Source organism: Amphibalanus amphitrite, unplaced genomic scaffold, assembly GCF_019059575.1.
Source record: "Amphibalanus amphitrite isolate SeventyFive unplaced genomic scaffold, NRLGWU_Aamphi_draft 000466F_arrow, whole genome shotgun sequence".
In the NCBI taxonomy this organism is placed as follows: Eukaryota; Metazoa; Arthropoda; class Thecostraca; order Balanomorpha; family Balanidae; genus Amphibalanus; species Amphibalanus amphitrite.
The window spans coordinates 268,808-278,518 of record NW_024881960.1 but is presented as its reverse complement, the minus strand read 5'-3'; positions in this window follow the sequence as shown (position 1 = coordinate 278,518).

The following is a 9,711-nucleotide window of genomic DNA, read 5'->3' as shown; positions in this document are numbered from 1 at the left end:
ACTCCGTGCTTAACTTCACTGATAGCGATTCTAGTTCCAGCGAGAAGAGGGCGTGGCAGTCGTCTCACGCTTTCCCAAGACGTCCCCCTGCTGCGGCGGCGGACGACGGCTGCTCTGCGATTGGCAGCCACTTACCCTGGTCGTACTGGACGGACGGCGCTGGGCCTCGCGCGTTTTCAGCTTCAACCGTCTGCACACCACGGCCAAATCTCCGTCCGACCGCAGCACCGACTGGGGTTCGAGCGACCTCCCGAGAGCCGCGCCTGAGCCATCTTCGGAACGTCTTACCTACTGTGGACCGAGCTGCTGCCTGAAGCTGCGCGGCCCTGGTTCGGACGAGGGCCCAGTAGCCGCCGGGACCGCTGGATCCCGTGCCGTACCCGCTGAATCCAGTGTCGTATCCGGTGGAACCGTATGCTCCGGCGTCGTACCCGATGGGGCCGCTGGCTCCAGTGTCGTACTCGCCGTACCCTCCAAAGTCGTACTGCCCACCGGTGTTGTAGCCTCCGAGTCCGCTGGGTGCCGTGGGGTTGGTCTGGAGTTTCGTGGCGACGTTGTTCCACATCGAGATGAGCTGACCGGCGCCGATAAGGGTCATGACCAGATTGGCGGCGTTGGGAGGCACCAACGCTATCGCCGCGGCCAAGGCGTCCATCGTCGCGCTTTTGTAGCTGTGCGAAGCTCGCTATTTTCCGAAATTCGTCTAGGTAGCAACTCAGTCCGCCAGCGAGGTGTTCGTCCGTCAATGTTCTGTCTTCTGTCAGTGTCAAACTTCGGAGAACCGTCCTTTGAGCAGCAAAGAACCGTCTTGCGTCAGTCCTTCCCTTGCGCTCTGTCCCTTACCGCACAGTACTCTTGCCTTTGTCACCCAAAGAACCGCACTGTAGGTCCGCACGCCGTCGGTCAGTCCGTTCGGCTCAAGAGAGCTGTCGCCCGTCCGTTTGCCCGTCTTCCACCACCGACACTGCAGCAATGCGTCGAGCAGCAGTGGCTGCTCAGTCAACGTGCCAGATCAGGCACCGGTATGTCACCTCATGCTGTACCTATCTGCAAAACCAGGTCATGAGGCGGAACATAGTGACCGGTGTCAGGTGTGTTTGCAGGGCTACTGCAAGCCATCTGCATAAATTACCGCAATAGCGGCATCCTACAGATGGTTGTCGAATGTCGGCCTGGATATGGTCATTGAAAGTGTCAGCCGTGGGCGTGGAGTCTGCAGCGCCGCTGAGCGGTGAGCGGATCCGGGGGACATACATTTACCGTTGTGCATGTCCGCACTCAGTCTGCACCCCTAGTGGCTACTTCGGCTTTCGTCACTTCCTCCCAAAGCAAGATTACTTTACAAAAAAAAAACTAAAAATGCTGCAAAATTGTCGTAGAATATCTCGTTACGGTCCAAGGGCGGACATCGATACAAGTGGCGCTACTCTAGCGGTAAATCTGAGAACTACTGACCGATCTCTGGTCATGTGACCTTGACCGGCTCCTGAGATTGGGGTCACGTGACACTCGGCCCGTCGGCGACCGCTCCGAGGCGAAAATTCAAGTTTGCAGTGGAACTTTGCATAGACGGACACCAATGACATATGATTCTAGATTAGCATTCGATACAGCGTTTAATTCTACACAGAATTACACTAAATTTAAGAGATTATCTGCCATCACTTCATCGCACTTTTTGTGGAACAGAAAGAATGTCGAGGCGACGTTGCATACTAACGCAATGGGAGTGTAGCAGGGCGGCGTGCGATATGTACAGATTTATTGCTTTTGCCAACAAGCGAGGCAATAGTAAATTGAGTCTAGAATGACATTTGGTACTAAATTTAACGGGCTATTCAATGCTACTAGTTATTCGAAGAATTAAAATAACATCTCGTCGCAGATTTCAATTTGCTTACTCGTTAATATGTCCCAGGTTAGGTATGTACATACCTATTCGGCATTGCTCGTCTGACATTAACCTTCGAGTTTGCATCAAGTTTTCATGTTGATACGTACAATGAAATGTCGATTCTAGATGGCTTTTCAATAAAGTGCTCAATTCTACACAATATGGCACTATTGAAAAGGATAAATCTGCAATCCCTTCACCGCACTATTAGTGGAACAAAAGGATATTGCATATATTTGCGATGGGAGCGGGACGCCGCCGCGAACGATGCATGCTAATTGATTGTTGCCAATAAACAAAGGAATAATACGTTGGTTCCAGAATATTGTCCGGGAACACTTTTTACGGGCTTTCTAATGATACCGGCTATTTGAGGAATGAGAATGATATCTCGTCGCAGATTTTATTTTTCCTACTTGTCTTAATTTGGAGGCCCATGGAGCACTGCTGGCCATACGTAAGCTTTTATCAATTTGTATTGGCATGCACGATAAAATGTCGATTCTAGACAAGCATTCGATACAACGTTCAATTCTACACAGAATGACACCATATTCGAGGGATTATCCGCCATCACTTCACCGCACTTTTTGTGGAACAGAAGGAGTGTCGAGCCGACGTTGCATTTTAATACAATGGGTGCGTCCAGGGCGGCGCGCGATGTGTGCATATTTATTGCTTTTGCCAACAAGCAAGGCAATAGTAAATTCAATCTAGAATCATGTTTGGTACTAAATTTAACGGGCTATTCAATGCTACTACTCAATCGAAGAATGAAAATAACATCTCGTCGCAGATTTCAATTTGCTTATTCGTTAATATTTCCCAGGTTACCTATTCGGCATTGCTGGCCTGGCAGCAATAATCTTCGAGTTCGCACCAAGTTTTCATATTGATGCGCACAATGAAATGTAGATTCTAGATGGCTGTTCAATAAAATGCTCAATTCTACATACAACATGGCATTACCGAAAAGGATAAATCGGCTATCACTTCTCCGCACTATTTGTGCAACAAAAGGATATTGCATATTTTGCGATGGGAGCGGGGCGCCGCCGGGAAATATGCATGCCAATTAATTGTTTGGTGCCAATAAATAAGGGGATAGTATACATTGGTTCTAGAATCGCATCTGGGAACACATTTTACGGGCTATTCAATAATACTGATTATTTGAAGAATGAGCATGATATCTCATCGCAGATTTCATGTGTCCTACTTGTCTTTATTTAGAGGCCCATTGAGCACTGCTGGCTATACATTCTTCAATTCTTCTATCAATTTCTTATTGGCGTGCACGATAAAATGTCGATTCTAGACAAGCATTACATACAGCGTTCAATTCTACACAGAATGACACCAGATTCGAGGGATTATCCGCCATCACTTCATCGCACTTTTTGTGGAACAGAAGGAGTGTCGAGCCGACGTCGCATTTTAATACAATGGGTGCGTCCAGGGCGGCGTGCGATGTGTGCATATTTATTGCTTTTGCCAACAAGCAAGGCAATAGTAAATTCAATCTAGAATCATGTTTGGTACTAAATTTAACGGGCTATTCAGTATTCAATGCTACTAATCAATCGAAGAATGAAAGTAACATCTCGTCGCAGATTTCAATTTGCTTATTCGTTAATATTTCTCAGGTTACCCATTCGGCATTGCTGGCCTGACAACAATAGTCTTCGAGTTCGCACCAAGTTTTCATATCGATGCGGAAAATGAAATGTCTTTTCTAGTTGGCTTTGCAATAAAGCATTCAATTCTACACAGTATGGCACTGTTGAAAAGGATAAATCGGCTATCACTTCACCGCAGTATTTGTTGAACAAAAGGATGTTATACTCGTATAGTTTCGCGAGGGGAATGGGGCCCCGCCACGAACGATGTATGCCGTTCGATTGTTTGCTGCTAATAAACAAGGGAAAAGTATCCTGGTTCTACATATGGAATCACTTCCTAGATTATGTTCTACGGGGTATCAAATGATATTAGTTATTCGAAGAACAAAAATGACATACCGTTGAAGATTTTATTTTCCCTACATACCTATTGGAATTCGAACGCTCATAGAGCATTACTTGACAGACCTGCAAATACAAAGCCTGGCCAACAAAGCACCATGAATCTCCAAATAAAGACAAAAAGAAAATGAAGCCTGCGACCAGATACCATTCTCATTCTTGTAATAATTAGCATCATTGAATAGCTAGCAAAATTTATTCCAGGACACAATTCTACATACCAATTATTATGTTTGATGGCAAGAAACATCAGTCGGCATATTTTCGCACGCGGGACCCGCCAGGCTCCCGTCACGAAAATATGCGACATCTTATTGTTTCACAGAAGTGCGGAGGAGTTCCATCATATTTTTCCTTTTTAATAACATTATACTGCGTAGAAATTAGTGCTTTATCGACCAGCTGTCTAGAATCGACGTTTTATTTTGCACGTCAATAGGAAAACTTGATACTGAAACTCAAAGTTTATTGTTGTCAGGCCCAGCAATGCCGAATGAGCCGCGAACTATGAACAAGAAAGTTGAAGGCTGCAACAAAACAGCGTTCTTGTTCTTCGAATAATAAATAGCATTAGATAGTTCAACAAATTTAGTATCATGCATGATTCTAGATTCAATTTATCGTTCCCTTTCTTCTTGGCAAAAGCAACAAATCTGCACACAGTACACGCCGCTCTGAAAGGCTCCCATTGCGTTAATATGCAATGACGGCCCTTCTGTTCCACAAAACGTGCGATTAAAATATGTGGGATTATCCCTTATTTTTAGTGTCATTTTGTGCAGAATTGAACGCTTTATCCAGCCCCCACCAAATCTTATCTGGCAAAGGAGTTCAAGCCCTGATGACGTAAGTCATAGCAACCAAGAGTCCCTAGCAACCGGAAGTGGAAGGGACACCTCTCGCAAACGATCGACGGACGATGTTTCGTCAGCAAGTCCGTCAGCAACCAATGGCAAAATTTCCGGCTCCATTGAAGACTTATGAGTTTTTTTTCTTTTCTCTTTTGGGCTCGATTTATCGGTTTTTGTTTCTGGCATTTTTTTTGTTTGATTTATTTTATTTGTTTTTTTTAGATCAGCTAAATTGGACATTTAATAACACAACGACATCAAGCCAATCACAATAACCCGAGTCGCTTAAGGTCAGGTCACTCGGTCACGCCAATTGACCTTGTCTAAGAAAAAGACTCCTTTGGACCAAAGTCAACTGAACACTCGAATGAAACATCGAATGAAAGATAACATGACACACTCAATCGGCAAATTGCGACCGTGACCCATGCAAACATGCTAGTGCTACGAGAAGAGTGAAAACCCATTAGATTTACTCAGCTCGACAACACGGATCGACTTGCAGCATGATCTTATCTTTTCTAGTTAGGCCATCATCTTGACCTTAAGCCAAATTTCCAAAATGATCTTTCGAGATCAAATTATCAAATGACCTTTGTCCTGTCACCTGTGAACTATTACTATTTCTCAAGACCGTGTTTCTCCGAAATCGCGATTCGGCATATGAGTCAGCTTGCATAATGCATTATCCGATTTGTGAAAAATTGTCAAAATCGGGAACAAAAATGCATGAATAGGTAGGCATTTTACATTTCGTGACCTCCAGTCACCTCAGCGATGACCTGATAAAAAATGACCATAACAATTCTGAAAGATTTTATAGCCAGCTTCTATTGCTTTTTACCGCGTCTTCTAGCTTGCTTACTTTTGGAGATAACCTGGTGTGGCCAAAAAGGCCCCCTCTATACCATGGAGAAGTTGTCTGAGAGACCCACCCGGGCGCGGGTTTATGTTTGTCCTGAGTGTGAATGCTTAGGTCAAATCAGAGAGCTTTTCCAAAAAGGGCGTTAAAGGAGCTATCGGACGCACCTTTTTGCGTCGCTGTATAGATCTAAACATGCCCGAGTCATGCGCCAGTTTGTTGTAATTGTTCAGATAGGCGAACTTCGATTATTTCTGGTGACCTGACTTTTGACTTGACAAAAAAAAAAACGGATGCATTTTGTTCATGATTTTTTTTACGCTATGACGAATGCCGCTCACCGCGTGTCTTTACGTGGCCTAGAAGCCTACACAGGGGAGTGAAAACGCCCACCCTACCCAGCACTTACGAGAAAATTCAGACCACTAGCACGGCGCGGATTAACCCTCGCCGGACCTATTGGTTTTCTACATACGCGCCGGCCGAGGGGGGGGGGGGGCGGGTACGACCCCCCCTCGCCGTTTCGCCCCTGGTGGAGCTAGCGCGTCGCGGAAAAAACGAGCGTGTGCGCCGTTACGAGACGCAGAGATTGGTACCCGATTTTAAGGTCCTAGGTCAACCGGTGACCTCTGAGGTCAGGTCAAGTGCCCCAGGGCACGGTTCAGTTTTTGTTGAATAACTTCGCAAAAAACGGCCGCAGAGCCGCGATTTTGGCAGCATCGTGTTCGCCTTGATCAGGCGCATCGAATGATATACTTTTTGTCCGGGTCAGGTCAACTTGGGGTGTTGACCTCAGGTCAAGGTCAGGTCAGCACCCCCAGGTCACGAAGTTGGTCGAAAGAGGTCATGTCGCATATCATTCGATTCGGCAGGTCTTCCTGAGTCCATTGGTGGCTTTCCCGACTCGCTAGCTCAATTTGATCGGGAATTATTGACGAAAAACTAATATGACCTTGATGACGTCATAAATGACGTCACGAAAGGTCAACATTGCAAAAGTGACGCATCTAACCTTGCAAGGAGTGCATCAAATCACGATTCTGTGTGCTTGAGATAGTTGGAGATCGTTTCCGGCGCCAGAATAGCAGTTTGAATTTTTCCCCATTGACTTATAATGGTGAGGTCACGAAAATGACCTGACCTTATATGACCTTTAGGAAAAATCCGAGATATACAAGTTGTGAGACTCATAATGGATACTAGATCCTGCAAGTTTCATTTCCCTGTGACATCTCCTCTGGCAGTGAGGGCGTTGCGAAGTTGCGACATCTGAAGACCGTGCAGAGGTTCACTTATGACGTCATAGGTCAGTGACCTGACCTGACCCAAAAATGCGGTTGGTGTCAAAAGATGCGGCTTGGATCAAAGGTCAGGTATGCCAAGTTTCAGCTCTCTATCGCCAGCGTGTTCGGAGCTATCGCGAAAAAACCCTATGGGGGGCGGCACCCGCCCCCCCCCCTCGGCCGGCGAGGGTTAAAGAGGTGGTTTGGGGGGTTTCTGGGTTGCCATTTCGATCTTCGTATTTGTTTTGCGCAAAGACGATGCATTCGGCTCCAGTAAGTCTTCCAGTCAATCCTGGAAATCATTAAATCAGAACATTTGTGAGTTCCAACAAGTGATTTTTGGGATTTCTATGTTGACAAAAAATAAATGAGGATCTATGATCTCACTGGATCTCAAACGAAAAATTGGACTCGGATCGATGATCCCTACGAATCTCTCCATGAATTAAAGAGCTGGATCTATGATCCCGTCGGATCCGAGATCAGGATCCGTGGGATCAGATCTCAGATCCATTTTCTTGGATTCATGCACAATGCACATGTCTGCAGCGGCACTATCTTCAATAATCTTGAGCGTCACCTTCCACGACTTCCACAGTTTCCCGAAGCTGGGTATATTGCTGGGTTTAAAATAAGGTTGACTGACTTCTTTTTTCTTCTGTTTTCTTTCCACTTCACAAAAGAAAACTGCTTCCTTGCCTTGCTGCCTGCGTTTGTGCGAGACTTTTAAGTGTCATGTATTTGATTTAATGCGTATTATCAAAATAAAATGGTTACCTTCTACGGCTATTTCATATTAATCACAATGACTTTATTGTTGTTTGCACTGTTCGAGCAATCGAGATAATATGAGAAAAGTACCTACCTAAGTGATCTGAACCGTGCTGTAAACAATAAAAATTAAGTGCACGCTCGCGCTTGTAAATACTCCGGATCCCCTCGAACTTATCCTGAATGCTGCTATAATATTGGTGAACAAATTTATAAATTCTTCAACAGAGACACATAAACGCACATAAAATGAAGCATTGCTTCTTTTTACAGGATATGAATGTCGCAGCTGCACCACTTGGGGAAATCTGGCAATTATAGTTTATCCCAGTATACCTGAGCTAGTATTATCCTAAATTGTTTTGTTCTCATTTACATGATCTGTTTGCGTCAAATATCAAAACTGGTGCATTAAATGCTATTTTGAATTTCCGGCTGTTACTTTCATAAAATCAGATGTTTGAAACATGACGAAAAAGCTTTCGTTTCCATATAGTTTTAACTAGGGCTGTCTAGTTGAATACTAAATAAATATACCAAGCCCCCGTGACGTCACGATCTGTCCAACCTTATGTTGTAGTAATCTTGGCTTTATCAACAGCTTGTCAAAAATCGACATTTTATCGTGCATGTCGATAACAAAATTAATAGAAACGTAGATCTGGCTAGCGATGCTACATGGACCTCCAAGTAAAGATAGTGGGGAAAATGAAATCTGCGACGAGGTATCCTCAATCCTCATTCTTCGAATAATTATTATCATTGAATAGCCCGTAAAATCTTTTCCCGGATGTGATTTTAAAACCAATATATTCTTCCGTTGGTTGTTGGCAGAAAACAATCTATCATGGGGTTCACGTCGTTCTGCGTTCACGGCCACGCCCTGCTCTCATCGGGGAAATATGCAGCATGACTTTGTTCCACAATTAGCGCCGTGAAGTGATAGCAGATTTTCCCGATTTTCCCTTTTAATAGCGCCATACTGTGAAGAATTGAACACTTTAGGTATCGGACACCTTTCTTGATCTAGAATCGTTCGTTGCATTGTGCGTGTCAACATGAAACTTGACATAGGTAACTCGAAGTTTATTGTCATCAGGCCCAGCAATGCAGAATGAGCCGTGAACACTGAGCTATGAACGAGTAAGGAAATTGAAATCTGTGACGAGATGTTATTTTGATGTTTCGAATACCTAATAAGTAGGTGCCAGCGCATGGCCCGTTAAATTTAGTACCGGACACGATTCCGGATTCAAATTGTTATTGCTCTGCTTCTTGGCAAAAGCAATAAGTCTGCACACATCATAGGCCATAGTGTACGCTCCCATTGCTTAAAGGGACCCTCCCACCTTAACATTAGATTTGAGTTGAGATAGCCAAAATGGGGTCCCTGGCTCACAATTACCGGTTTCGGCACTCACAACATCGAGAAATGCCTTAAATCGGAAATATTGAATTTCAAAATTGCAGCATTTTGATTCAGATGCATGCATGCATATGCATAGGAATACCCCTCTGAATGTGTGACGTCATCTCATCTAACGATATCTAACGATTTTTAAATGTTTGACTAAAACGTTTTGTAGCACGCGGTGGTATATGCTGCTTTGCGCGCAACAAATGCCGCACTTTCAAATAAAGTCGCTAGGAACAGCGGAGATCCCAAAAAGTAAACAAAAGTAAAAGTCTAATATCTTGAAAACCGGTGAATATTTTTCGATGAAATGTGGTAGATATTCGTTTTTGCTCTTTCTGAACCGAGTGACATCACTTTCATGCCAATTCATTAACTTTTTTGAAGGTGGGAGGGTCCCTTTAACCCGCGCCCTGCTGGGGGGTGTTTGAACACCCCCTTGTGGTTTTTTGCAAATATCTCAAAAACGGCGGCGCGGAGCGCCGCCGTTTTTGGTACACCTTATCATACATCAATTCTACACATGTTGTGAAAATTTCAGACCACGGTCATTCAAGATCAGGTCACAAGGTCACTTGAAGTGACCTCACCTCATAAAAAGTTTCAATGTCT